An 8323-nucleotide genomic window follows, 5' to 3' on the forward strand; every position below is an offset into this window, starting at 1 on the left:
GAGCCGTAGATGAGGGTTGTCATCACAACCGCTTTGTAAACATTGATCTTTGTGCCTTTTTTCAGATGCTTGTTGCTCCACACTCTTTTGTGCAGTCGGCCAAATGCACGGTTTGCCTTTGCAAACCAATGACAATCCAATCAATCAAAATTAACACAGGCAAATAATTATTGAGCAAAGTCTTGATAATTATTTCTTAGAGTTTCCTTAGAGTTTCTGCTGTAAATTGGGCTGTTAAATTTAACAAAGTTACAGTACTTATGTATATGTGAGCAGATAACTGAAGCAGGGAATATCTCAATAGAGGATATGTTCTAAGGGCTTAACATATCATTGGGAAACCTCTGGATACCATGTCTTATTCATCAGCACAAATGCCTTGATTATCCTGGCCATTCAGTCTGGAGAGAATCATTTAACATTTTGCAAACATGATATTAAAAGATCTGGTCAGCAACCAGTTTTGCCTTTAGGGCCTCTGTGAGACAAAAAGAGAGCTATTTCAATTTTCAGACTTTTGTTTTCTGAAGTGGCCATCAACTACAGTAATCCCTCAACTGTCCCTTTTATAAATGGTTAATAATTTGGGAAGGTTAAGTAGCACTCCATGGTTAAATTGGTTGTGATCCTACAGCCCCCAATTGCTAATGCCTCCTTTGAGCTACTTCAAATCCTCATCATTTGTGATTCTTTTCATCCTTATCACCTTTTGAACTGGTATGCAACCAAATAACAGGGCTGAAATCCTCACTGTGGCATGTGAAGCAAATTATAGCTTTAAAACTAATGGTAACAGGCATCCAGCTATGACTGCTTGACAGGAAAGTATATGCCTCAAACGAAGAAGCGTAAAATTTTGCAAAATATAGCCAGGAGGTGGCATCCTTACATTTTAAGATGCAAGTTAAAAATACACTAAAGGTTTGATTTCAACTAATAACTCTTACTCACTAAGTAGACAGGGGCACTGACATTCACAGAGAAGGCGATAGTGGGTGGCTTGCTGTCCTTTTGGCTGTGGGTGGGGGGAGGCGGCCAAGGAGAGCCCCAGGTGAGCAAGGCCTGCTTGGGCTGACTGGATCTCTAACCAGCCCAAGCAGGCCTCACTTGCCCTGGGCTCTCCTTTCTTGCATCAAATTGCTTTTGGCTAGTGGAGAGGGCTTTTGGCTGGTGGAGGGGTGGCACATGCTAATGAGTTATGCTAATGAACTCTACCAGCTATTTTCCTGCAAAACGACCCCATTCATGACCTTGGGCCAGTCACTTCTTTCAGCCTAATATACCTCACAGGTGGTTGTTATGAGGATAAAATAGGGGACAGGTGAGTGATGTGAGCTATTTAGAGTCCACATTGGAAAGAAAGGCAGCACAGACAGAGAGGGTGAAAAATATCCCCTCTTACAAATGGAAGATTATTTAAAACTTCCATATCAGAGTCATTGTGGCATAAGGGTTAGAATGTTTGACCAGGGGTCAAAGACTTTCAGGTTTGAATCCTCAGTCATGGAAGATTACTGGCTGACCTTGGGCCAGTCATACCATACGCTCAACCAACCCTTCCTCACAGAGTTGTTGTATGAAATAGAGGAAAGTGTTATAAGCTGCTTTGTGTCCCAGTTGGGAGGAAACAGGGCAATAAATGAAGTAAATCTGTAATTTAAAAAGTGTGTGTGTGTCTGTAAATCCACATTTTTGAGGCGGGCATAACTCACCTGAAAACAAAGCTAGGCACCTGAGAATTGGCAACCAACTTCAGGATAATAGTGGGAGTTGCTGTTGCATGCTTTTTTCATCAGAAACTGGCTGAGGTAGATACTATAGCCTTCCCTTCTGTCTTACTTTTTCTAGTTTTTAGGGTTTTTCCACTTTATAGAGAAAAAGATGATAGATGAGGGAAAGGATTTACTTCAGAAATAGACCAATAAGGCAAAGAAACATTAAATGAATTGGGTGAGAGAATGGTAGAAGAACCAACTCCAGTGGTGGCAAAGAAGGAACTGAGGTTAGAGGATACTGCTGCCTCAGAGCACATGATGGTTTAGGCAGGAAAATGCCTTAGAGAAGAACCCCTCTAGTCAGGGCTGGCCCTGCCACTAGGCAAACTAGGCAATTGCCTAGGGTGCTGGCTTTCTAGGGATGCCAAATTAGGCAACCCCCATGTGACTTGGTGACATTATCAATGCGGGGGGGGGGGGGGTGCGGCGCCAAACATTAGCCTTACCTAAGGTGCCAGACAGTCTAGGGCCAGCCCTGCCTCTAGTAGATCTTATAAGCTACAAAAACTTTCTGTGGCAAGCCAACTCATGCACATTTCTAGCATACACCTCCACAGAAGACCAAAGATGAACAGCTACTCAGGTATTTCATCCCTGAGCCTATGAGAGTGCTGCTCCAGCATCCACTCATCTTTAGAGGGGGAATGGAATGTTAGAGAGAAGCACAGTGAGTTCAGTTTGGGTCTGCCTCAGGGAGGCATCCATAGTTCCCATCTGCTTCTGTAGGAGAGCAGATTGAAGGGTAGGTCTGCCTGTTAGCACAGTAGAGTGCTTTAACTCTACCTCTGTGAGAGGGCAGAGTTCCCCACTCTTTCAATCAAATCCCAGCTATACTTATTGCATCTCGACTAACTCTAGCCCTTTCTCCCAACTAACTCTCCTACCTATATGTAAGGCTTGAGGAAAACTGTTTCAATGTATCTGATGAAGTGTGCATGCACATGAAAGCTTACACCCAGAATTAAACTTCGTTGGTTTTAAAGGTGCCACTGGACTCAAATTTTATTCTATTGCTTCAGACCAACATGGCTTCCCACCTGAATCAGAGTTCCCAGTTGTGAGGCCTGTCTTTGGTAATGAGTAGACCTTGTATAGTTTAGTCTGGCTCTTGGGAAAGAGCAGACTGGTATTAGTAGAATCCCATGTGTGTGAAACAATCCAATCTAGTAGCCAGTCAGTGAAAGCATGTTTCTACCTGCTGGTATTAAGGAGAATGCAAACCACACTATGTAGCTAGTTATGTAACTAGTTTAAATTCAAGTGCTTCAGCCAAATTTCACCTTTTGACTGTTCGGAGACCTGTACTGCTGATCTGTTTTTTAAAACCTCTCCTGCCACAGCAATCTCTGTATTCTTGCTTATCACAAACCTTACATCACAGCAGTACTTACACTTGCTACCCTAGGAACATCTTGTAGCTGAGGGGAAGGTTCATAGTTAAAAACAAACCTGGTCCCCCAAAATCATAAGGGGCCGTGTTTTCAGTTGGCAGGGAAGGACTGTCACAGGGATCCGAGACAGCTTTCCCTGACTATTTGAACAGAGCCTTTGCTTATATTTGAAACCTACTTGCCTGTTGAAATATGTTATTACTTTCCATGCTTTTAACACATTTTATCCTACATGTGATCAATGAAAGAATTCCATGAAACATTCCATTCCTGGAGCCAGTCAGTAATGTGGGACGCGTGATGCGGATCCTGTTAAATTAGGACATCAGAGTCCTTCAGCGAAAAGACAGAGTAACCAAAACAAGTTAGGGACTGCCAACTTGTAGAAAAAGCCTAGCAGGAACTCATTTGCATATTAGGCCACACACCCTGATATCACCATTGTTTCACACAGGGCTTTTTTTGTAGAAAAAGCCCAGCAGGAACACATTTGCATATTAGGCCACACTCTGATGCCAAGCCAACCAAAACTATGTTTCTGCTCAAAAAAAGCCCTGCTTAGCACAAAACCCCATTTCAATATACCTTCCTTTACCTGGTCCATGATATTTGTGTGTAATCACACAATAGAACAGGGGTGGCCAATGGTAGTTCTCCAGATGTTTTTTGCCTACAACTCCCATCAGCCCCATCTGTAAGTTGCAAACCTACTTTTGATTCATTGACATGCATTACAGACATCTCATGGTCAATGCTTTGAGCCTAAGACCCAGAGGAACATGAAGCAGCTGGGCACTGTGAGCTTTTGTACAGAAGTTGCTTCATGTACTAGTCAAGAACATGTGAAGGCACCATGACACATACTGAGGGTTATGTGCTTGTCTACAAAACTATAATTTCCCCCAGAAAAATGACTACAACTAAAAAAAAAAATACAACTCCCCCCCCCCCCACAAAAACAACTACAAGAACAGAGAGAGCCATGTACAGTGGTCAGTGTCAGCCTACTATCTGGGAAGTCTAAATTCAAGACCCCCAATCAAAGGAAAACATGAAAGAAAAATTAAGGAAAATTTGCTGGGTAAACCTGGGGTGGAACACACACTCAGCCTAATGCTGATATTTCCCTTCTAAATAGTTCACATGCTTTCCTATTGGACTTAATAAAAGGGAACACAGGCTGTGGCAAATCAAATGCAAGACTGTGATCAGGCAGGCAAAAAGGGACTATGAGGAGCATATTGCAAAAAAGACCAACAATAAAAATTTCTTCAAATATATTAGAAGCAGGAAACGAGCCAGGGAGGCAGTGGGGCCCTTGGATGACCAAGGGGTAAAAGCATTACTGAAAGAGGATAGGGAAATGGCCGAGAAGCTGAATGCATTTTTTGCCTCCGTCTTCACTGTGGAAGACGAGAAGTGTTTGCGCACTCCAGAACCACTAATTTTGGAAGGGGTGTTGAAAGATCTGAGTCAGATTGAAGTGACAAGAGAGGAGGTCCTACAACTGATAGACGGGTTCTGTAATGGAAGATCTTGCCTCACTAACCTTTCTTTGAGGGGGTGAACAAACATGTGGACAAAGGAGACCCAATAGATGTTGTTTACCTTGACTTCCAGAAAGCTTTTGATAAAGTTCCTCATCAAAGGCTCCTTAGAAAGCTCGAGAGTCATGGAGTAAAAGGACAGGTCCTCTTGTGGATCAAAAACTGGCTAATTAATAGGCAGCAGAGAGTGAGTATAAATGGGCAGGCTTTGCAGTGGAGGACGGTAAGCAATGGGGTGCCACAGGGCTCAGTACTGGGTCCCATGCTCTTTAACTTGTTCATAAATGATTTGGAGTTTGGAGTGAGCAGTGAAGTGGCCAAGTTTGCAGATGACACTAAATTGTTCTGGGTAGTGAGAACAAGTTGATGGGGTGTGAACTGGCAGAGACTGACCAAACGAGAGATCTTGGGGTCGTGGTAGATAACTCACTGAAAATGTCAAGATAGTGTGCGATTGCAATAAAAAAAGCCGCCCTGAGCCACCCGTGGGAAGGGCGGGATATAAATTCTAAATAAAATAAATAAATAAAGCCAACGCCATGCTGGGAATTATTAGGAAGGAATTGAAAACAAATCAGCCAGTATCATAATGCCCCTGTACAAAACGATGGTGCGGTCTCATTTGGAATACTGTGTGCAATTCTGGTCACCGCACCTCAAAAAGGATATTATAGCATTGGAAAAAGTGCAGAAAAGGGCAACTAGAATGATTAAAGGGTTGGAACACTTTCCCTATGAAGAAAGGTTAAAACGCTTGGGGCTCTTTAGCTTGGAGAAACGTCGACTGCGGGGTGACATGATAGAGGTTTACAAGATAATGCATGGGATGGAGAAAGTAAAGAAAGAAGTACTTTTCTCTCTTTCTCACAATACAAGAACTCATGGGCATTTGATGAAATTGCTGAGCAGTCAGGTTAAAACAGATAAAAGGAGGTACTTCTTCACCCAAAGGGTTATTAACATGTGGAATTCACTGCCACATGAGGTGGCGGCGGCTACAAGCATAGACAGCTTCAAGATGGGGTTAGATAAAAATATGGAGCAGAGGTCCATCAGTGGCTATTAGCCACAGTGTGTATATGTGTGTGTGTGTGTGTGTATATATGTATATATAATTTTTTTGGCCACTGTGTGACACAGAGTGTTGGACTGGATGGGCCATTGGCCTGATCCAACATGGCTTCTCTTATGTTCTTAAGACTGCAGGGCATGAGTACAGTGAAAAAGAGGAGGGCAACACAGTAACACCCATAACAAGCCCAACAAAACTCTCTCTCTTTCTTTTTTTGTAGCAAGGCAAAAAGCTCATACCTTCACTAAAACATTGCTAGTCTTAAAAGCATTCTTTGTAGCTCTCCTGATGGTGGGGATTGGCAAAGGAAGCTCTGGCTCTTTCTTTCCTTTCCTGGGGCACAAGGAGGGGGAGGAGCCTCAGCCATTCATTAGAAGGAAGAGAGCCTTGTCTCAGTAGCTCTGCAGGGTTATTAATTGCGCCTGGCAAACTTAATCACCCAGCAGAGCTATAGAGCCAAGCTCCATCATTGTCTGAGGCTGCTCCTCCCTCCTCCTCCTTTTGGAAAAAGGGAAGGTGGGAGAGGGAAAAGCTGCTTTGCTGCTCTGGCTTATCCGGGGAGAAACACAAAATGGCGACTGAAAAAAGCAGGCAAGGGAAAATGAAGCCGAAGACAGCCAGTTGCTGGAGGGCCTGATTGGAGCCCTCTGTGGGCCTGATCCGGCCTGCAGGCTGTATGTTTGACACCCCTGGACTAGATTATCATCGCTGAGAACTGGAAAATGACAACCTCCCCTCCACTCTCCACCGACCCCCAGCCTTGCCTGGTGGGGAAAGGAGTGAGATAAATACCAAATAAACAAATTAATTAAAAATAAACTGCAAATGAGCCTTCTGAATTTAGGATACAGATTTAGATATGCCCCATAACCTGGCATTTTCTCAGTGACAATATTAACTGTTTTGATTTGCAACAACCATTAAAACAAAAAGGCTGTTGACTTGGCTGGGCACTTGCTTGGCTTCCTCTGTGCCACAAGGTTAAACTGATCTCATTATCTGTATCCTGCAGAGATATAAATTTTATAAAAAGCCTCTAAATTGGTCAAACGTGGCTGGCAAGAGAGGACAATATGATGAAAAACAGCTCTCTTTTTTGCACAGAAGCAAAAGCTAAAAATTAACAGGGTCTGCCCAAAACACTCACAGCACAGCCAGATACTATTGTCATGTCACACAGATTACAGTCCTGATTCAGGTGGGCAGCCATGCAAATTACAGGTCTGTTCAGTTTTTATGGGAAATCAAACATAAGAACATAAGAGAAGCCATGTTGGATCAGGCCAATGGCCCATCCAGTTCAACACTCTGTGACACACAGTGGCCACCCCTTGTAGGTTCTGTGACCATCTGCTCCATAGAACAGTCATTGAGAGCATCCAGAAACTCAATCTCTTTCTCTTGACCAGAACACATATTGACCCAATCAATCTGTGGGTAGTTAAAATCACTTATTATGATAGTTTTTATGTTTAGCCACTATCTTGAATCCTTTCATCATATTATAATCATCTTCGATCTTTTGATTTGGTGGGCGATAAACTCCCAAAGTTAAATTTCCTTTTGGGCCCTCTATTTCGACCCAAAGCATTTCTAGAAGGGAATCTAATTCTCTGACTTCAGTCTTACTGGACTGTATACCCTCTGACATACAGAGCCACCCCACCTCCAACCCTTCCCTCCCTATCCTTCCGATATAACTTATATCCAGGAATCACCGTGTCCCACTGATTCTCCTCATTCCACCAAGTTTCTGAAATTCTCACAATGTCTATGTTTTCCCCCAACAGTAAACATTCCAGCTCACCAATTTTACTTTGAACACTTCTAGCATTTGTATACAAACATCTATAATTTCCCAGGCAAGCTAGGCCCACAACTTTCCTCTTGCTGCCTTGAGACTTTGGCAGACAGTCCATACTGTTTGTCACCATCTCAGTGGACAACTCTGATCCATTACCCAGTAGAAAAGTAACATCTAACCTTTCATCTCTTTGAGATGAGTCCTCCTGAACCAGAGACATTTAATCTCCTGTCAGCTTTCCCCCAAGATTTAGTTTAAAAACTTTTCTGCCACCTTTTTGATTTTAAGCGCTAGCAGCCTGGTTCCATCTGGGGACAAGTGGAGACCGTCTCTTTTGTACAGCTCCCGCTTGTTCCAGAAAGCATCCCAGAGCCTAACAAACTTAAACCCTTCCTCCCTACACCATCGTCTCATCCACACATTGAGACTTATAATTTGTGCCTGTCTCTCCAGCCCTGCACGTGGAACAGGTAAGCACTTCTGAGAAGGCTACCTCGGAGGTCCTGGCCTGCCTAGCAGCCTAAATTTTTCCTCCAGGACCTTATGACTGCATTTCCCCACATCATTGGTGCCAACATGCACCACAACCATTGGCTCCTCCCCAGCCACCGTCTATCAGTCTATCTACAACACGCATAATGTCCTCTGCCTTTGCACCAGGCAGGCAAGTCACCATACGGTCAGTACGTGGTTTTGCCACCCAGCTGTCTACTTGCCTAAGGATCGAATCACCA

The 8323-nt window shown here is 43.5% G+C and overlaps 1 protein-coding gene across 1 annotated transcript in view; it reads left to right on the top strand.

Annotated features, from left to right (window-relative positions):
* The window catches only part of LOC132568223 (late histone H2A.2.2-like), a 69723-nt gene that overhangs the window by 34943 nt on the left and 26457 nt on the right, over positions 1–8323 (top strand). The window lies entirely within an intron of this gene.

This window comes from Heteronotia binoei, chromosome 3 (genome assembly GCF_032191835.1).
Source record: "Heteronotia binoei isolate CCM8104 ecotype False Entrance Well chromosome 3, APGP_CSIRO_Hbin_v1, whole genome shotgun sequence".
In the NCBI taxonomy this organism is placed as follows: domain Eukaryota; kingdom Metazoa; phylum Chordata; class Lepidosauria; order Squamata; family Gekkonidae; genus Heteronotia; species Heteronotia binoei.